Here is a 22082-nt window from a genome sequence, read left to right on the forward strand (position 1 = left end):
GCAAAGGCTTAATTTAAACAGTAATTTCAGGGGGGGAATCCCTCTCATTTCACCTCTCTGCTTAAAACCCATCAAGAGTGCTTCAGCAGTTTCAGGATGAAGCCCATACCCCTGAATTCAGTATACAACCCACTTCACCGTACTTGACCAGGGGTACTGAGTTTCCTGAAGGTATTGTGTTCTCTTTTATCTCCAAACCTTTATTTCTGCTGCTCGGTCAACCTGGGGCACTCTACACCCCTCCTCAAGAATGTCCTGTCCTCTGAACAAATTTTTCTGGCCCATAGAAAAATTGTGGGGCTTCTGTGCTAAGGCTAATAGGAACCAGCCAGCCAGAGTGTTCCTGGGGGCAGAGACATGCCTGAATGACTGCTGGTTTTCTGTGGCCAGCCAGCCATACAGGAGGAGCTTGGTAAATGCATCTCAAATGCATGTATTTGCAAATTAATGACTAAATGAAGGACACGCAGTCTCATTGTCCTGCATTCCACCCAACCCGTTGATCACCTCTACCACATACGATAGGACTTGTGTTCACCAAGCCTCTCTTACATAGAAGGTGGGGATAATACTGTCTACCTGATGACTTTTGTGAGGAAGAAATGAGTTAATGTACATAAAAAGCAATGCCTGCCACTCAATAAGTGCTCAGTGAATATTAGGTATTATTGTTCTCCACAAATAAGTTGAGAGACCAAACCTAGTACTTCCCGGACACAAGAAACTTCACTTTTCTTAGTGGTTAGAGTCCCAATTAGCAACTAGTTAATGGGGATGCTTCTAGAAAATGACCTCTAGGACACAGTCAGACTCAGACCTGGGACCAGGAATCAGATGTTTGGGGGCCATCAGGACCCAAGAAGGCTGGCAGTATGGCCCGGTGTTGAAGTGGGTTTGGGGAATGGTGGTCAGGCAGGGATGGGAGAAACTCCTAGCAGAGCTGGTGCCAATCTCTGGCTAGGCTTTACTTAAGTTAGGAGAAGGAATTCATGCTGGGTAAATGAGGTAATGAATGTGCAAGTGCTTTGCAAACTGCAAAGTGCTATACAAATGTGAAGCATTATTGCACTCATGTACTTCTTCTCTTTGTACTCCCAGGGATTCCTAATGAGGGCTCCTTCTGAAAGTCCTAAACTGGCTTTAGATTAACTAAAGGGAAAGGGTGTGTGCAGTATGGTAGGCAGGTGTATCCTGAGCACAGCAGAAGGACTGACTAGGGAAGGAGGGACTTGCTGGCCACAGGAATCGGGACACGAAAAGGCTGAATATTGTGTGGTGATTAATCCTTCCTGACCTGGACCATTTCCCAGGTCCAGAGCCATTCTGGAGCTGTTCAGACATTTGAGAGAGACAAAATGGCCAGTGCTGAGAAGGGTGAGAGCAAAACTGAGGACTCTTGTGGCTGTGAATAAAGGTGGAGTATCCCTAGTTCTTGAGTCCGTGCTTCTCAGACTCAAATTACCCAGGCCAGCCCAGGCCAACAAACCGTTTCCATCTGATTTGTGCAAGGGACACAGACTGGCCTGGAAGAGGGAAGATTTCTGACCCCTAATGCCCTTGATGATCTCAGCAGCAGGGATTCACCAGGCTGATTTGCTTCTACCTGTGTCCAGCATGCTCTAGGGCCTTCTTCCTCACCTCACAGCCTTGGTAACCAGGCAAACACATGATACAGCTCTGTATCAGCAAGGTCTGGCCAGCCTGGACAGAGGAGATGAGGCAAATATTCTTGAGTTTACAGTTAAATTCAACTTGCTTATGTATACAGTCATATCTCAGAGATGTTGCAGGTTCAGTTCCAAACTACCGCAATAAAACGAGTATCGCAATAAAGTGAGTTGTAATGTTTTTGCTGGTGGAAGGTCCTGCCTTCAGTTTGTAAAAATGCAACATCTGTGAAGCATGATAAAGTGAAGCACAATAAAAAGAGATGTGCCTATGTACTTGTATTTTGCCAGGGACAGAGTAGCCCCACCTAGAGAGAGTCACATGAAATCTGTCTCACATCCTAACTAGGGTGTGAGAACAAAACCTTGGATGATCGAATGGATAATCATCAGGATAATGTCTGTGATTTTTCATGAGAGTTGTGTCTTAAACTCTTGGGAGCTATCTACACCATCGACTTCCTAAAGCACTAAGCTGGAAACTGCAAATAACTCTTAAGCAATGAAGCTTAAACATGAAGCAAGGATCGTGTCCCCAGATCTGTTTGTTCACTGTTCCTACCTAGCTCCTGGCACAGTTCCTGGTAGGAAGGGGTCAAATATGTCTTTGTCCAATGAGTGAATGAATGAATATGAGTGGAGCATCCCACAGCAAATTTCAGTGGTTTCAGCCAGACAGTATTGAGGCAGGTTCTTTGTCCAAATGTTAGCTGATTTTCACATGATTAACCATATTCAATTATTTCCCCAAACAAATGGCTATGATTTGAAGAGGCTGTTGAGGACATGGAGGGCGATATAGGTGGTTGAAGAATTTCATAAACCAAGGAGATGGGCATGGAGTAACCGTGGCAGGCTCAGTGGACAGTGAAGACTAGAGGGATCAGATGTCTAACTCGCACTATTTTAGCCACTTGTTTTGTACAAGACTTTCTGAGTTTTAAGAAAACCACATTTATTTATCACTCCCACTACCCAAAAGGGCATTTAAAAACTGCACTTGGAATTTAAAAAAAAAACACCTTTTTTATTGAATTTATTGGGGGTTATGTTGGGCACTAAAATTATGTAGGTTGCAGGTGTACAGTTCCATAATACATCATCTGTGTATTGTGTGTTTGCCACCCCAAGTCAAGTCTCCTTCCACCACCATTTATCCCTGCTATGGACTTGGAATCAAGGAAGGAAAGGATGTCAGCCATTGTCTGGTCCTGCTGTTCTGAATTTTCAGAGCATATCAAGATCATCTGTGAAATTTTCGGAACTGCAGCTGTCCAGGCTCCATTGAGTAAACCTACTCAATCCCAACTTCCAAAAGTAGAGCCCGGGGTGTCGAGTTGTTAAACCTTTACAGATGATTTTGATGCTCTGAGCATGAATAGCAGCAGAGTTTTATATTTTATGTAAGCCACTGAGTACTTGTGCAACATGCAAAGCATTTCTTATTTATATGGCATATCCTAGTTTCTTAGAATGTGCCCCCAAAGTGGTTTCCGTATCCCACATGCCCTCTCACCAAGCTAGAGAGTAGAGGGTCCCACAAAGAGCAGCATGGCCATCGGCCTTGGCTGTTTGGGGGTTGGTTATACTGCTGAGAGCATGGGCACAGCACAGGCAAGTTTTCAGATGCAGGTGGAAAGAAAGGTAGAGCACAGGGCTTTGACCAGAGGGGCTGCTCAGGGCAGAATGCCTGTGACAGTTCTCTGAAAGTGACAATTGCAGTGTATGTTGGGCCTAATTTATTCTTTCACTCATTTCCCCTTCATTCACTAGTCGCTTGCTGAATGCCTGCTACAAGCTATAGGTGCTGCAGGTATCACAGTGCACCCGGCAGCCAACTCTCTGCCTGATGGAACAATAGTCTGGTGTGGGGTGGGGAGGTAGAGGGAATGTCAACAAATAAATAACATTTATACAGATTTCAGTAAGAATGACAGTCAACAGAGAAATCTTCCGACTTCTATTCACACCGTTTTGACTTCGCCCAACCTTCTATTAAGTCAGTGGAGGTGGCCTTTTGTGTTCCATGATGCATGAGCCAATCATGCCTTGTTCCTGCCCAGGAACCCCCTCCCATGACCTCTCCGTCCTCCTCCATCTCTCTCAGCTTCTCTGTGTCATTCACACATAATAATTGGTAATGCTCAGTGTTTTCTAGATAGGCAGCCGCAGTCTGAACCGACCTGTCCTGGAGCAGAGGACCAGTGGGTGGGGCTGACGCACTGGACATCAGGCTCCGAATGGGCCTTGTCCTTCCCCCTCAAGGCTCTCCCCGCCTCGGCTTCCTGTGAGCCCCAGGGAAGCTTGCCTCAGTTCCTCCTCTTTCTTTTTTATTTTCTTTATTATAGTCAAGACTTCAATTAACTTTTCTCTGTAGAACGACTATATTAGGCAAAAGTTTGTGCGGGATCCAATAAAACGTCAGATGATATTGAGCATACGTCAGGCGACGCCCGCAGCCCAATAAGTTATTGTGTGTAAGCGCTACAACTTTATTTTGGGAAGAATACATGTGTACTATCAAGCTGTTTTATGGATACGCAGAGTGATTGATTACAGCACGCGGAGCTGTCGCAACAAGATAAACTCTGATAGAATAATCTGTGGATATTTAGGCTTCAGCAATTTGTTATCCAAAGACGACTCTAGAAGTGATCATTCCTTTCATTTCAGTGATTTCTCTATGCCACACCCAATAAAAACCCACTTCCAGAGAGCTGACGTGTGATGTGAGGGGTCTCTTTTAGCCTCGTGTCTCCCTTTCTGGTTACTCAGTAGTGAGCAGTGGGGAGTTGTTTTTGCAATCGAAGCATAACTGCAGCTGGGACTTGGCCCAGAGGGGGCAGGTGTCGGGGCTGGGAGCTGGGGTTGCTGCCCTTGAACAGCCTCTGCTTCTAAGCTAACAAACAAGCAAACATGGAAAAAAATAGCTGTGATTTGTTTAGTACATAAAATAGTTTGGGGAAAATGGATTACATCAAATAGCAGACTATTTTGCAGATCAGCCCCAAGCAACTTGTTGCTAAAAAAATAAAATAAAATAACTGGATGGAATTTATCAGCAACTTTTCAAATAACCATCTGTTTGTAAAACAGAGTTGGTTGAATGAATTAAATCAGGTTTAAGCCCCAGGCCTCTTCCTTGAAGCCACTGATATCTACATGGGGGATACAGTGACCTTCTCTTGGCTTCTCTGGAGTCTGGGGCCACTCTTTTTATAATAAGTCACCAATGTGCATTCCCTTGGATTCCTGTCCTGAGTTATGACACTTCTTTCACTGTAACAGAACCTTTCATGTGTATAGAGAAGACCCCTGGCTCAGTGGAAGGAAACTCTAGATCTGGAGAGTAAAGCCCTGTGTGGGCATCTTGACTGTGCCTCCTGCTAGTTCCATGACCCCAGCAAGGCATCTGCCCTGATCTGCAGTCCCATCACCTGAAAAGCAGAGACAGTGGTATCTGTGCTACCCATCTTGCACAGTTGTGAGAAGCAAATAAAATATTTGAAAACACTTTACACACTGTGTGATTCTATTTGAGAAATACTTATGAGGCCACTAAGCCACTTCACTTGCTTTGGGTGTGAGTATGGTGACTTCTTTTTTATTTTTCTCATTAGTCACTTCAAGAAGACCTCAACTGCTCATATTATTAGGAAGTACAGTTCCTTATTTCCTATTCCCCACCTGAAGATTGTCCCAAAAGCAGGGAGAGTGAAAACTGAAAGCTCTGTCTCTTTACGACACAGCTTTGTGGAGGGTGCTGGTGTCTTAGCTGAATTCTGGTCCACAGAGCCTATTTCATCTGTAAGTTCCTGCCTGGCACCCTGCTCATGCCCTTGTGGGTCCAGATCCTCATACCCACAACCATTTATGGAGTTTTCCATACTTTGGTCCTTGTTCTCACATGCTGAGCCACTGTTTCTTCAAAGTGCTTCTCCAGAGTGCCTGGGTCCTGAGGCATTTCCAGTTTTAACTACATCCTGTGCCAAAATCACCTTGTCCCTATGCAACCCCGTAGGCTGTAGGACTGATTCTGGGTCATGAATTCACATCACCCCTTTCCTCTTAAGCAGTCCCCTTTGAGGCTCCGGTCATCCTTCCTTGCCAGAGGACTTGGCAGAGAGGCATGCTGAGTAAGATCAAGGACTCCGGAAGCTGGCCTGCCTCATACCGCTTCCCAGCACTGTGACTTGGGGAGAATTACTTAACTTAGTGTATCTCAGTTTTCTCATCTGTAAAGTGGAAATACAACTGGTCCCGTCTCATAGGGCTGCCTTGAAAAGTAAAAGGTAACAGATGTAAAGCTCATAGTAGACCGTCTTGGCATGAAGTAAGCACTATGAAAGTGTATTGGCCATTATCTACCCTGACTGATCACAATGTCCCACATGTTCCCACATCTGAAACTTGTGCTGCTGGGATCAGGATGTGGGTTGTGTCCCCTTCAAACGGCTTTTAGGCTGCCAGCACAACTAATTCTGCTTGGCGCATGTCCTTTGCCTCTTGTGACGCTTGCCAAGAATTCGACCTGCTAAAGTGAAACAAAAAGGGACTGAGGAGAAGCTCTATCAGGTAGCTTTTGCTGCATAACAAATCACCACAAAACGGTTTAAACGGCCACCATTTAGTCTGTGCTGCTATGCTTTGACTGGGCAGGCTGTCTGTGCTAGACTGGTTCAGCTCATCTCCACTGGATTTTCTCATGTGCCCGTGGTCACTGGTGGGTTGGCTGGCTGGCAACTTCATGATCTAGGGTGGTCTCACCCACCTGTCTGCATGTGGACAGGCTGTTGGCCAGGAATTGGCCAACTGTCGGCTGGGTTACTATGGTTCTTCTCAGCGGGGACTCTCTACTTCCCGCAGCCTAACTCACAGGGCTGTCTCAGGCTTCCAAAGGAGGCAAGATAAGAGCTACAAGGCCTCTGATGCCTAGGTTTGGATGTCAAACATTCTAGTCATCAAATTTACTTCTTGATGGAATGTTTTGTTGCCAAGAATTTGTGGTTACTTGCAATTAATCACAGTAGTAAACCCTTTGCTTAGGGCAGTGGGGTCTTCTATAGTTTTCCATTTGCATAATAAGAGGGCTGGCGAGTTGACCTTTCCTAGGAGTACACACACACACTCTCTTTCTTTTAAATTTTAATTCATCAAATGCTCTTTGCCAGGCACACGGGGCTACACAAAGATAGGGCGCTCATAGAGTGCTCATGGGGGTGATGGGAGAGAGGCTGGCAGTGCTGTGCTCCTGTCTGGCAGGCTCTTTAGCCTGGTCTAGGGAAAAGAGGAAGAACTTCCCGAGAAAGCAAAGGTAAGGCGGAGTCTTGAGGATGACAGGAGATAGCACTGTTTTGGGGGTGGAGGGATTAGAATGCAAAGACAGAAATGAAAGCTATAGAAAAAGATGGCCCAGTCCTGCTCCTTTGGTTACAAGTGAGAACAATGAGACTGGAGAATCTCCTCATTGCTCTGACATGTAGTGGAAAAGCAGGAACCCAGGCCTCCTGACTATCCTGTCTTGATGTGTGCCAGGAATTAGGTCACCAAATAGTACTCTCCATCAGGGCCACCTTCAAAAGTCTACTCACAAACTTAATTGTGTTTTCCCTTCAGGTGTCTGATTCCACTCTCCTTTATGAGAAGTTCCGCGTTCCCTTTCACTCCTGGCTCCCATATCCCATTTATCTGTAAAAGTGAAGATCTGCTCTAGGATAGGCAGGTGAGTAATCCAAATAGATGTCTGTACTTGGTGCTGGCTGTGTGGCCTGTGTACTCATGTGGCCAACTTGGCATCTCCAAGCGATGGGCCGTGCTGTGTGCAACATGTCAGAAGATACAACCGTGAAGAAAGTTTCTTCAGATACTGTTTTGTTGCAAAAAGGTTCAAGAGCCCATAAATCAATCATTATGCTTCTCGAACACTTGGCTTTTGGATCTTACCTTAATCAGAAATTCACTTCACTGAAGGGTGTTGGCTCTCCTTATGGCCAAAATTCTCAGGAGAGAACCTGGGCTGTCCCCAGTCAGACAAGCCAACCATGATTCCCAACCCTGGCCATTGCAAAATGCTTTTCTTTATAGCCTTCAAAGTGTTCTCAAATTTGCCATCTCATGGAATTCTCCCAAAACTCTATCGGGGAACCAGATAGAAAAGTTCTAATTTAGAGGATGCAGAAATTGAGATGCAAAGGGGTTAAGAACCTTGCTCAAAGCCTGCTAGTAGTGAGGGGCTGATCTAGGACACAAGGCCAGATCTTAGGCCTGTAAAGTGCAGAAATTTCTTTGAGAAACACAGAGCAAACAACCTCTGGCTTAGCATCAGATGGCACCCTTGGGGTCTCCTGGGCCCTGGTACAGGTCTTACTAAAACCAACCAGCCTAGGTGGTGGCACTTGATCCATTCTCTTTGATTTGACTTCCATGCACATGGACTGGTGCCTGACTACCACACCCAGGTTAGCCTTTCAACCCCACCTGGCCTTGTGTGTACCAGAATGCTTTGCTGGTGGGAAGCAGAGACTAGCATTGCTATTGATGATCATAGATGCCCTACAACTTCTACCCTACTACAGGCCGTTCTCTAGGGGGCAGGACAGAAATCCTGAAGCCATGGCTTATTTAACCAAATCAATGCATGCATATTGCCCAGCTGTTAGGCCTGGAGGGAGGGCCACTGGAGCTCCCAGGGGGAGCAGGGCTGGCTTAGAATATTTGACAAGGGGATAGTGATTAGACTCCCTTTGTGTTGTTGAGAGCAGAACTAGGGCAAACCGCTGTGAGTGTCAGGGAAGCAAATTTTAATCCGCTGCGAAGAAGAACTTTCTACCCCTTTAGAGCTGTTCAGAAGGAGAAGATTTTGCCGTAAATGACTGTTTATCTGTCATTCATGGGAGTTGCCAGTCCCATTGCTAAAGAGCAAGAACTGACAGAAGAGGCTTTTTCAGTCAAACTAGAGCCCATCAGTTTTTTCTTTATTAGGCCCAACCATTGGTCCTAATTTTAGATTCTGGAGCAGCATCAAATAAAGCTAATCACTCTTGCACATTTTACAAGAGGGGCTTATAAATGAGTTTCTAATTGGTGGAATTTCAGGCATGGTTATAAAGTGGAATGAAGAATTTTAGGCCAGTGGGGAGATATTTTGGGGCAGTGTAGTCTTTTCAGAACCCTTAACCCATGCCGCAGAGCTGACCAGCTATCATCCTGGGTTGGATGAATGTATGAGAAATTCATTTAACTTTTTGTTACTAAAAGCCCTTTTGGTGGAAACACAGTGGAAACCGTAGGGGCTTAGAAGTTTCCTCTGAGTCTTTGGTAAATGCCCCTTTTAGTTGCAGAATATGAAGTTGAGGCCTTTGACTTAGGAAATGACTATGCTGGATAGGGCAGGGGAGGAGGGGGCCACGAATGATTCCTGAATCTTCTTGTTCCATTTTCTGGGGGATCTTTGTGGAAGGAAGGCAAGCTACTAGCTTAAGCTTTGCTGATTGCACCCACAAGCTGGACCTAAGAAGAATTCCACCAGTTCACCAAGCCGGTGGTGCTGGACATGGCATATCTGCCTGGTCCTTCCTTTGTGGTCACTGTTAGCTGAGAGCAACACTCCACAGCACCCAAGAGCTAGTTGAGCTTCCCACTGGAAGTCACAATCAAAGAGAAGTACCACTGACAGCAAGGAGCGTCTTAGCATCTCTGGCTCCTCTTTGTATATAATTTTCCTTCTTTCTGCCTCTTCTGTGTGCACTGTTTGGACCACACTGGGTCCCAAGTACTGTGGAAGCAATAATGTAGTACTTTAGTTTCCACTGAGTAGTGCTAATGACTCACTCTGTGTAGCCTTTATGCCCAGCCCTGTGAGGGTGGGCCAATTAATTCCCTAGGTACTTCCTGTTTTCTCAGTCTTCTTTCCAGCCAGTCTACTAACCCAACCAATATTTCTTTCTGTTAGATGGTAACAGGGAAACACAACCTGGCCTTCTAGATATGCATTCACACATCCATTCATCCATCCATCCATCCATCCATCCATCCATCCATCCATCCATCCATCCATCCATCCATGCACCCACATATCCATCCACCTACCCAACATGCCGTTATTTGACAAGCACTTACTGAGTTTTGCCATAGAGTCAGACACTGTGATAGGCACTGGGGACACACTCAGGGCAAAATGAGGTCCTACCATGACTAGCTGAGAGGACTGCAGATACACAGGTTCAGTATGAGATAGTTGGTGCAATGGAGGTTTGCACAAAGGTCAGTAGGACCCAGGGGAGGCCTGGCTGCAGGGAAGTGGAGTGGGGCTGGAATCTAGGAAGCTGTGAAAGGAACCTGGGTAATTTAATTAACATTTTTCAGACAAACAAGTGGTCAGGAACAGCTGTGTGCAGGGAAGCCCTGTCCACAGGACAGCACACTGTGTTTAAAAGGAGGCTGTAAGACAGTGGGGTCCGTGCCTGCTTTTGCTCCTTGCTGTGCATGTGCTCAGGGTGGACTATTGCTCTTTCTAGAATACACAACTGTGCATACAGCATTAAGTTTATACACCTGAATTAAAATTTTACTTTCTATCAAACTACAAGTGTATGATTATAGAATTTAAATTCATGACAAGACTTAAAAAAAAACAACCCAGTACTTCCTTGGCCTACCCATCCTTACTCCTGAGTCTTACTCCCTAGAAACACTATTTTCAACATTTTAAGCTCTTATTGCTGGCATTTACCTTCCTATTTCTAGATAATATTATTATATTGCTCTGTCTTCAGGACATTATTTTTTCACTTGCATCTGCGGAGCAGTCGGCTTCTCCCTCTTTGAGCTGACACACTGTGCCTGCTTTTTCTTCCATTCTCCCAGTACAGTTCTATTGCAATTTTCTGTTAAGTGAATTTTTAGGATTTTCATATTTATATCTATGAAGATACTCACAAAGGAATGAAAATGTGATTATTTCCTTTCTTTTCCCCCAGTTTTATTGAGATATAATTGACATACAGCACTGTGTAAGTTTAAGATGTACGGCATAATTACTTGACTTACAAATATAGTTATCTCTCTTTATCTGTGGGGGATACATTCCAGGACCCCCAGTGGATGCCTGAAACCATGGAAGGTAATAAACCCTATATATACTGGTTTTTTCCTATAAATGCACACCTATGATAAATTTTAATTTATAAATTAGGAACAGTAAGAGATCAACAATAACTAATAAAATAGAATGATTATAACAATACACTGTAATAAAAGTTTTGTGAATGTGGTTTCTCTCTCTCAAAATACTTTTTAAAAAAAGATTTTATTTGTTTATTTTTTAGAGAGAGGGGAAGGGAGGGAGAAAGAAAAGGGAGAGAAAACATCAATCGGTTGCCTTTTGCAGGCCTCCAACTGGGGGTCTGGCCTGTAACCCAGGCTTGTGCCCTGACTGGGAATCAAACCAGTGACCTTTTGGTTTGCAGGATGACACCTAATCCACTGAGCCACACCAGCCAAGGCTCAAAATATCTTATTGCACTGTACTTACCTTTTCACTTAAAGGAGGTGACTTTTGGGTTAGTTTTTTGACTTATTTGAACTGGCAGCATCACTACTCTTGTGCTTTGGGGCCAATGTTAAATAAAATAAAGGTTACTTGAACAAAAGCACTGCCATCCTACAATAGTTGATCTGATAACCAAGATGTTACTAATTGACTAGCTGGCGGGTAGTGCATACAGGGTGGATATGCTAGACAAAGGGATGATTCATGTCCTAGGAAGGAGCAGGACAATGAAAAAGTTCATCATGCTACTCTGAACAGAATGCAATTTAAAACTTATGAATAGTTTATTTCTAGAATTTTCCATTTGATATTTTCAGACCTTGATTGACCATGGGCAACTGAAAGCATGGAAAGTACAACTGTGGATAAGAGGGGACTACTGCATTGTGAAATTATTCCATGATAAATTTAGTAAAGATCCATCATCTTATACAAATAAAAAATTCTTTTTCTTGTGAAAATGATGGAATACTTTACAAATTGTAATGGCATCCTTGCTGATGTACTCTGTATCTTGCCATTTCAGTATACATGCTGCCGAAACAAGCACTTACTTCCTTTCTTTAACAACTTTTTGTTTTTCCAAGAGCTAAAAGTTGTCAAATTTCATAGTTTTCCCAGACTTCTATATACGTGCATCGATTCTTCCTCAAACTTTCCGATGGTGCTCCTAGGATACCCTAGAGTCTAGGGGTGTCAAGGTCATGTTCTCCAGGGGCCACATCAGCCTCGCAGTTGCCTTCAAAGGGCCGAATGTAACTTTAGGACTGTAGAAATATAACCACTCCTTCACTAGGGGCAAGGAGCATGGCACTGCCGCAGGGTAGAAACAAGGTGCCTGGCCAGATAAACTAAGGTGGAGGCCCGATTCGGCCTTCGGGCCTGGTGGTTGCCACCTGTGCCCTATTGGGTGGCTGAGCAGTATTGATTTTTTTTCTTGAAACCATCCCTCCGGGGGCCCCACCCCCAGCTCCATTAGACTCAGACTGGCTCTCTGTAGGTACCTGGCCCCTCTCCTCTCTCAGTGTCCCCTGCACTGCTCTCCTCTCATGGTCTCCTCCTTCCAGGATCTCACATCCTTTCTGTTTTACTCTCTTGCCTCAGGGAAAATTCTCCTAGGAACTCTCATGAAAACAGATGTGGGGGAAAATTTTAGATGGCTTGCATATGTCAACATGTCTTCATTCTCTCTTCGTATTTGACTTAGCACTTGGCTAGATACAGATTTCCAGTATGGAAATACATTGCTCCACTGCAGCGATTTTCAACCTTTTTCATTTTATGGCACACGTAAACTAATTATTAAAATTCCTTGGCATACCCCAAAATATATACATTTTGCTGATCTGACAAAAATAGGTATAATTTTGATTTAGTCACACCAGACAGCTATTGTTGTGTTGGCTGTTGTCATTTTCTAATTTGACAACCAAAGGGAAAAGAGGTCAGTGCCCCTGACTAAACAAAATAATCAGGGATTGCGCGTTTTAAAAATTCTTGAACCCCCTGCCCCCTCAGTGCACCACAGTGCACTGGCTGAAAACCACCTCTGCGCTGGAATCTAGGTCCTGGTGTTGTCTCCGAGAGGTCGGACGCTCTCCTGACTCCCAGCCTCGTGTGTTGATCTTGTTTCCACCCCTTTCGGAAAGTTTTTATGTCTAGTTTTATCCCTTAGATTTCATGATGATATATCTAAGTGTGCATCTTTTTTCATTCATTATATTTGACCTTTTGATGAATCCTTCACATCTGGAATTTCACTTCTTCAGTTATAGAAATCTTAGCGTTTATTCTTTGTGATTGCCTCCTTGTTCTCTCTGAGCTCTTTCCCTGAAATTTCTGTTAAGAGGTACAGGACCTCCTTGATGGATGCTCTAATCTTTCCATTATTTCCTTTCTTTATTGTATCTATTGTCCTTTGTCTACTTCTAAGAGTTTTTTAATGTAAATCTTCTAGAAATCTATTTAAATTTTTATTAAGATTATTTCATATTTAATACTCATGCACTCTTTTAAATTTTCTGCCTGCTCTTTTACAATAGCTTTCTGTTCTTGTTGCATGGGGCCCTATCTCATTTTTCTGGAGATATTAGTAGTTACTTTTTAAAAATAATTCTTCTTCTGCCTGTTTTACCTTTTTTTCTCTAAGTACTTTATTTCAACTTTTGTTTTGTATTAGACTTTTTCTTCAGTGTCTGCTGATCCTTGACTCCCTGTTCGTATTCAGGGTGAGAGACCATGTTATTGACTGGGATTATGTGGTTGTGGGTGGTCCTTTTTGAGTGGCCTTCAGTGTGAAGTGACTAGGTCCTGGAAATTTTCTTAGCTAGCTCACCAATGTCAAACTCTCTAGAGACAAACCCTGTCGCTATTTGTCTTGTTATCAGTCCCCTGGGAGCCCAGTAGGTGAAGGAAGGGGAAAGAGCTCGACCATTCAGTCAGTAGACTTCACTTTATGTAGCTGCTAGTTCTGAAGGAGGCAGGGTCTTAGGCCTGTCCCTTAGACCACCCGCATGGAGGAACAAGGAGGAGGGTACAGTTATTGAAGGGGGCAGAGGAGCAGTCGGAATGTCAGGAAGAGAACTGGGAAGGGCGAGATGGTCAGTGGCATTGACCGTGGCACGATCAGTCGGCTTTAGGCGCCGCTGAAGCTCTTCCATGTTATCCTGGAGGCAGATCAGGGAAACCAAACGGCCCTGTAGAGACTAGACTCTCCTTCTCCCTCAAACCTTGCTCCTTCCATGGGTGTCCCTACCTTCAGTCCCATTTCTCCCAAAGGTCCTGAGTATATCCCAGAGAAGCAGGGGACACAGACACACCAGCCGTCAGTAGTGATTGACAGAAGACAAGAGGAGTTATTAAACGTACGAAAGTGAAACAAATACTTTATTTAAGGAAAAGGAAACTTGGGGGGGGGGGGAAGCCTAATAAATAACTCAGTACAGCTGGCTTAAGCACTTTAAAGCCAGTGTCTGTGATAAGCAATGAAAACATTAATATAAAATGCTTCACCATAAATGAGTACCATTCAGCCTGATGTATTGCAGCTGAGCTGGCTGTCGGATGACATGCTTTTAAAGTGATGTTTACAATCAGTTTTTTTTCCTTTGGTAACTAGAAGGCGGCTGGAAGCTCTGCCAGGGTACGGCTCAGAGCCTTGAGAAGGTGGGTGCCCTGCCAGACAGCTGGCATTCGTCTATGGCCCCACTCCCAGCCAGCCTGAGGCAGGCAGCAAGGAACCCCAGAGCAGGGTGACGAAGGATCTGAGTCGAGAGCTCAGGGCCTGGGTCCAATCAACGGCCACTTGGGAGGTCTGGAGACAGTGGGTCAGGATTTCTGGGCTCTTTCTCTCCCCAGCCCGTCCTGGAGATGACAGAGAATGTCTCCCAGGTGCTCCGAGACCACTGTCCTCACGACCCTGCTGAATGTCCTCCTTCTCTGCCCCAGGCTGTCGTGACAAGGGTGCCCACTGGGCTCCTCAACCCCAAAGATCAATCAAAATAAGTGTGTTTCTCACTTTGACATTTTACAATCTATAAAACAGAAAAATGCCACCTGTCCTACCATGTCAACATGGTGATGGAAGAATCAGATAAAATAATCATATAAAAGAATGTAAAGCCTTCTTTTTAATGTGTGGGTAATCTGATGATCATCATTTAAAGGACATCCTTCTCATTAAGCAGTAATAATGATAAGAGCAGTGCCCATTCGTTGTGTGCCAACTTCACGCCAGGCCCGAGCTGAGCACGGAGGTTTCCCTCCAGGGGATGCACCCATGGCTTCCTGTGGGCCCTGGCTCCATGCCTGCATGGACACCCTCCTCTTGGCCTTCAAAGGCACTTTCTTTCTCCGTCTCTCAGGGCTCCATCAGGATTATGCTTCTCCCCTGTTGCCAGCACTGTTCCTCTCTCCCAGGTTGCTGGCAGTTCTGCTGGCTGACTAGGGAATGGGAGCTGTTGTGTTTCATTTTGTTTCATTATCCATTATTGTCCATGAAACAAATCACTAGATCCTTTTCTGAAAGTGTTCAACTGTCAGTTGCTATGGGGAAAATAAACAAAACAGTGTAGATGGTGCAGGGGTCAAAGACGCAGAGTCCTCTTGGCTATCACTAGCTAGTGGTTCCTGAATCCTTTTTTTACGTTATGACTCCATAGTTCCCCAAAAGGGGCCGAGATCCTCTAATTGTGTCTTGGGTCTCACTGACAGCCCTGGCGACTCAGGAGCAAACCCATCCTCTGCAGACTGTCTGGAAGCGTCTGCTGCCTTGGGGGACTGGATGCACCTCACTCCTCCCAGTGCCCCCTCGGGTGAGGAGTTGGGCTGCTTCTCTGGGCCCCACAGAGTTTCTCCCTGGACTTAGAAAACCTCACACTGCTTCCTATTAGTCTTCTATAGCTTATTCCATAAATAACCACAAGCTTAGTAGCTTAAAACAATACACATTTATTAGTTTACAGTTCTCGAGTTTAGAAGTCTGATGCAGGTCACAGCGGGCTCAAATCTGCATGTTGGCAGGGCTGCGTCCTTTTTTGGAGTTGCTTGGGGAGACTCTTCCATGTTGCCTTTTCTGAGCTTCTAGAGGTCACCCACATTCAAGGACTCATGTGCCCCTTTATCTTCAAAGCCAACAATGGCTGGCTCAGTCTTCACACCCCCTCTTTGTGACTCTGATACTCCTGCCTCCCTCGTTCATCTTTCTAAAACCTTTGTGATGCCATTGGGCTCACCTGAGTAACCAGGAAAATTTTCCTGTTTCGGGTCAGCTATCAGCTACCTTTATTTCCATTAGCCACATTCCTTACCTTCTGCCACGTGAGGGAGCATATTCTCAGGGTCTGGGGATTAGGATACAGACACCTTTTGGGAAGGAAGGCTGATGGGCATTATCCTGTCTACCACAACTCTCTGCAGTTGGCTTCTGCTCCTGGAACTTCTCCCCGTCTTCTCTATATAAAAAAAGATCAGCTGTAAAGACTGCTTCCACTCCCAGGTAAAGCTGGTCTCTTCACCTGAGGTCACTAGATGGACATTCACACCAATTTCTCCTGAGGCCCCCGGGGTAGGCAGGCGCCACCTCTCCAGGAGACTCCATCACGCAGCAACCAGGACCCTCTTCGGGGCTCCCCTTCCTTTTAGGCATCACTGCCAACTCACCCCGGGAGGGCTTTGTTCATAGCAAAGGGGGAAGGGGGGGGGGTGGGGGCCGGAAAAAAAAAGGCCCCCCCCCCCCCCCCCAACAGGTTTTTTATTCACCCCGAGTGTCCACCCCGGGGGCCCTCTGGGGCAGAAACAAGAAATATTATATATTTATATAGTACATATGTGTATCTCTGTACATGTGTGTGTGTATTTCTCTAAGGAGAGGGGTGATTTTGCCGGCCCCCTCTCATGAGGAAGGCCCATGCTCCCCCTGCATGTTCCTGTTGCCATTGTCCTCAATGGTACAGTCAGGCTGCTCTAGGACTATGTTCTGGATTCACCACTATGTCACTTTGGACAAGGGACTTCATCTCTTTGAGCCTCGGTTTTCCTGTTCCCCGAATGGAAAGATCTAATGTGAAGAGTGAGGAAAAAATGTACCAGATGTATAATTCTGTACTCCCTCCTTCTGCCGCTTGCTTCACCCTGCTCCCCTCTAACTCAGTTATCCATTCTTATTTCTCATTGTTCTTATCGCGCTTCATTTATTTCTAAAGGCCCTGGAATAACATATTGCTGTTTCCAGGTCCTCCCCTTCCCCATCCCCAACACATACACACACTAAACAGAGATGTGGAGATGGTCTGGAGATACCTCACACTTTCTGTGTCAAGCATGGTTTGAGGATAAAGAGGAGCTAATCCCACAGTGAGGGCACAGTGGGGCTTAGGCAAAGGCGATTATGGGTGGAAGAGAGGAAGATCGTTGGGTCCAGAATTACCTAAATTAGCCACCCATTCAGCTCTCCAATTCAAGAGCCCATTCCCAGGCCCAATACTGTGTTTTCCCAAGCTCTTTCTCATTTTCTATAAGGGATGGTGAGAGCTAAGCAAGGGTCTTAAGCCAGAGCTGCAGCAGTGGGTTTGTTGGGGGCCTAAGCCACCCCATCAACTCCTTTCCCTACCAGGAGAACCTACGCCTAAAGTAGCAGGCAAACTCAGTTCTTTTGTGCTCCCTCATCGCCACTACACTTGTTTTTAGATTGCGATTACAAATTTAAACTGAACAGATGTGTTATATGGAAATGCTTTAAATTATCATTAGGAACAACTCTTGCATTAATGGTAATAAATCCATACTTACAGTCACTTCTGATTTCTGCCTGTTTGATAACTTGAAAAATATAAATTCTGATCTGGTATAAATTTGGGTAATGGATTAGAGGATTCCTTCCTTCACTGTTCTGCTCCTGTCTCTCCCAGTCCACTCGTCTCCCTCCCCAGGCCAGCCCCCACAGCAACGTTTAGGGGTAGAGTCGAGGGAGGAAAGTGGTGAGCTCAAATCTCCAGTCACTGAGTCTGATCTGAAACCTACTGTAGGTCTGCTATAATCTTGAAGGATTTAGGTACATTCAGTGCCCCTTGTGGAGGCTGTTTCTCAAATGGCTCTCAATGATTCCTGCCTCCTGGTGCTCACACCCTCTCTGTGTACTGGCCCTAGTGACTTGCTTCTAAGGATGAGAACACTGCAAAAGTCATGGTTTGTCATTGCTGAGATTAGGTTATAAAAAGCTCTGATTCTTAACTTTCTGGTCTTCTCTCCTCTTGGTTTGCTGGCTTTGATGAAGCAAGCCACCATGGTGGAGGGACCAACATGGCAAAGACCTGAGGGTAGCCTCTGGTTAAGTGCCCCGAGAAACGGAGGCCCTCAGTCTAATGGCCTGTGAATGCGAGAATCCTGCCGCTAACTGCTCTGTGAGTTTGGAAGCAGATCTGGCCTTTCTGGAACCTCGAGATGAATTGCTGCAGCAGACACCTGCAGGGGAACTTGAAACAGGAGACCCAGCCAAGCCTTTCTCAGATTCCTGATCCACAGAATGCGGAAAACCATAGAAATAGTAAATAATAAATGTGCACTGCTTCAAGTTGCTAAGTTTTGGAGTAATATGTTATGCGCCAATAGATAACTAACAAACCCCTAATGTCACTAATCTGTAAAATGGAGCCATTCCCACCAGTCTGCCTAAGAATAGCAGGAAGTACGGGGCATCAAGTCACATTGTAACACTGAAATCTTATTCTGGTTGCATCAATGATAGTCAGTCATTGATTTATTCCATAAATACTTACTGAGCACCAATTATGGTTAGATGCTGTGCTGCGAACATAGGCTACAACAAGGAATAAAACATCCTTGTTTTCTTCGATGAGGTCATGGTCTCTATGAGGGGAGTGATACATAGTTTGGAAACAGAGTGAAATATAATATATTAAATGCTCTGAAATACCCTCAAAATGGTTTGGAAGCCCAGGTGCCAAATATAACTTCATATGATAAAATTGTTCACTAAAGTAGTGAGAATTTTTGAAAATATCTAGGCATTCCCAACTCCCTCTTTTCCAGTGAGAACACCAGCAAGAATGAATGGATTTAAGAAGAACAGAAAGAAGACTTAGAATTTGATGAGACCCTTGGGTACAAATCTCAACATGTGGATGAGATGTGCTCTGGTGTTTTGAACTCAAGTCCTGGGACATAATTTCAGTAGGGAACCCCATTCAACCTCACTGGTCCAGGCATGTTCTTGGAACTGGCCCCACAATATATTTCGTTTGCAGAGCCCCTGTCCTTTAACATGAATCCTGATCCTTGTCAAGTTTGTTGTGACTTCCCCCCTCCCATCCGACCTCCAAGAGCCCCTGGAATGCTCCCTGCATATTCCAGCCCCAGACTCTGCTTTGTTTCATGTGTATTGCTTGTTAACCAATTCATTCCTGTACTCAACCAAAAGAAAATGAAGGCTTCAGTTCCTCCTAGAGGTGGCTGGGCTAGAAAGATGTTGCAAATGTGTTTAAAGACTACCCAGCTTCACACCAAGACAGGAGAAGGAAAGTTTTGTCTCTGCATAAATTGAACCAGAGACCCAAATCCTGCATCACTGGCCACAACAGAAGGTGTGGTGTGGTGCCTTAGAGAAAACAGCAATTAAGTTAAGACTATGCGTAGCCTGTGTCATAGCTTCCTTACTTCCATCCGGATGAGACTTGGTTGGCTATCTTTACCTCTGACCACTCAGTGATCCAGGATTAACTGCCTGCAGAATAGCTCTGCTTGGAAATTTCAGCCCCGCTGCACTCACAACCATGCAGACTCCCTCAGCATCATTTCAGTCCCTACCCATCCAGGCATAAAGGGCCTTTGCACTAGCTATTCAGGGCCTTTGCACTAGCTGTTCTCTACCAGGAATGCTCTTGCTATGTATTGGCAAGACTTACTCTTCCCCTTCCAATCCTTGATCGAATTTCAACTTCATATGAATCCTCTGGTATTCTCATTTAACTTGCAATCCTCCCTCCCTCCCCCAACCTGGAGTAATGCTTGACTTGTAGTCACCTCTCAATACTATGTGGTTTTGGAATGAAGGGGGGAATTGAGCAGAGGTGGGAAGGCCATATCGTATTGTTGTTTGTGGTAAAATATACACGCCATAAAAGTTGCCATTTTAACTATTTTAAGTGTTCAGTTCCGTGCCAGTAAATGCATTCACATTGTTGGGCAACCGTCACCGCTCTCCATTTCCAGAGCTTTTCCCATCACCTCAGACGGAACCTCGGAACCCTTTCAATGATACCTCCCCAGCTCCTCTCCCTCCCCCACACCCTGAGAACCACTGCTCTACTTCCTGTCCCTATGAATTTGACTACTCTAGCTATTTCATATAAATGGAAGCACACAATATTTGCTCTTTTGCAACTGGCTTATTTCACTTTGCATAACATTTTCAAGGTGCATCCATGTTGTAGCAAGTGTTAGAATTTCCTTCCTTTTTTAAAGCTGAATAATAATAGTTCTTCACAAGTGAATATTACATTTTGTTTACCCATTCATCTGTTGATGGTAGAAGCCTTTTTTTTTTCAGAGATGATGCCTACAGGAGATTTTTTGAGAGAACAGGTGGGCGCAGTCACCCCTGTGTTTCTCTTGAGGTGTAAGAGGCACTGAGTTGTTTCTCCCTCAGCTTTGTGGACCTTACTCAGCAAGGAAAGGAAATCCTGGACAAGTAGCCCCAAAACTTTGGGTGTGAAAATATATTTCTTTCTGTAGCAGTACAGGGAAAGTTGGAGATAAAATTTAATGAACGCTGCAAGGATGAGTTATCTACTTCATGGTCATAAATAATGGAAAAATGGACTCTATGTCTCCAAACATTATTTATATAAGTTCTTCATTGAATAGGTGACTTCAGGCTACATGCTAAAAAATAAACAAAACCTGAAATGAAAAACTATAGTCAGGAACAACTGAGAGATCACCTTGTTGGAGAACCCCAGGGGACTTCCACTCAGCTCTGGTGTGAGGTGTCAGAGCTGCCAGGGGCTGGCAGAACCCGGGGACGTGCTGGGTGGTGTATCTGGTGCCCTGAGAGGAAACTCACCCTCAGTCAGGCATGGCACCTCCTCTCCAACCCTTTCTTGTTTTGCATTCTGTTTTTCACCTAATAATGTACCCAGGGATGATTGTCATTTTAAAGGGACACATACAGTTTTATGTTTTGGACTTGAGCCCCCATATATAGTGTGTCTTTCTTGGATTTATTTGGTACAGTTCTGGCCACTAAGGTTGCTTCTTGAGACAACAGAGTGAGTCTTAAGCACCCTCCCACCTGCATCCTTTGGGCCTGCCTCCCTCTCTCTCTCTCCACCAGCTACCAAAGCCCGATCCAGCGTACAAGGGTAGCCACCTGCTTCCTCCCAGGTGAGGTCTTCCTCTATCTTTCTCCTTCCCTGAAGGCAGGACAACCTGGTTGGGTATCTAACTGCCTGCTTTGTACTGGTATGTTGTGGGGGAAAAACATTTAACTGTTAACAACATTTAACTGTTTACTTCTGTGGAAGTAAAGAGGAAGACTGGTGAATTCCAGGGGTGGGGTTTGGAACTTGCAGGATCCATCTCTCTGAGCACCTGGGGACATCCTGTGACCACTCCTACATGCAGCAGGGGTGGATTTGGAGGGGAGGAGTTTCCAGTTAGGACTCGACATGTGCTCTCCGATAGAAACATATCAGAGTTCAGGGTACAATTAGGAAACAATTGCACTCCAGGTACATGGTCCTCTAATAGGCTTCTGAGGGCTGCCAGGGCACCTAACCCCCATGTGCAATATAGTTTCTATGGGAAAATACATTCTGAGTACCAGGAAACTGACATTCACTCAGACTTTTGGAACAGAGCCCACTCTTAAGTAGGAGACTACTTGAATGCCATATTCACAGCTAAATTATATACATAGGCCTATTTTTAAGACATATGCCTATTTCCAAGATACTCCGTTTATGTAACAATGGGAATTGGAAGAAAGAATTGATAGAAGTAGAAATCATGTTCTCAGTGGGGGGCGGGGGTAGATGTGAACATTCACTGTGTAGAGCACATTTAATTTTACACAGAAGAAGAGTAGAAGATGCGGAGAGAATGCCTAAAATAGTCTTTAGGTTTGTGTGATTTGCTCCACATGGGCTTTCCTTTCAGCAGCTCCATCTGCATACAGTTCTTAATTTTGAGACCAACAACTGAATTCTATAGTCACGGAGAAGACTGGATTAAATTAAGAGGTCAGGGTATAATCAAGACCTGCATTTTATAGGATTTGCCCAAGTTGCGAAGTGCCTTTAGATTCCTGTCTCTCCTTGATCTGTGTATGATGTGTGATGAACTCCCTG

The sequence above is a fragment of the Artibeus jamaicensis genome, unplaced genomic scaffold (genome assembly GCF_021234435.1).
Source record: "Artibeus jamaicensis isolate MK-2021 breed Jamaican fruit bat unplaced genomic scaffold, CSHL_Jam_final contig_354, whole genome shotgun sequence".
Lineage (NCBI taxonomy): Eukaryota > Metazoa > Chordata > Mammalia > Chiroptera > Phyllostomidae > Artibeus > Artibeus jamaicensis.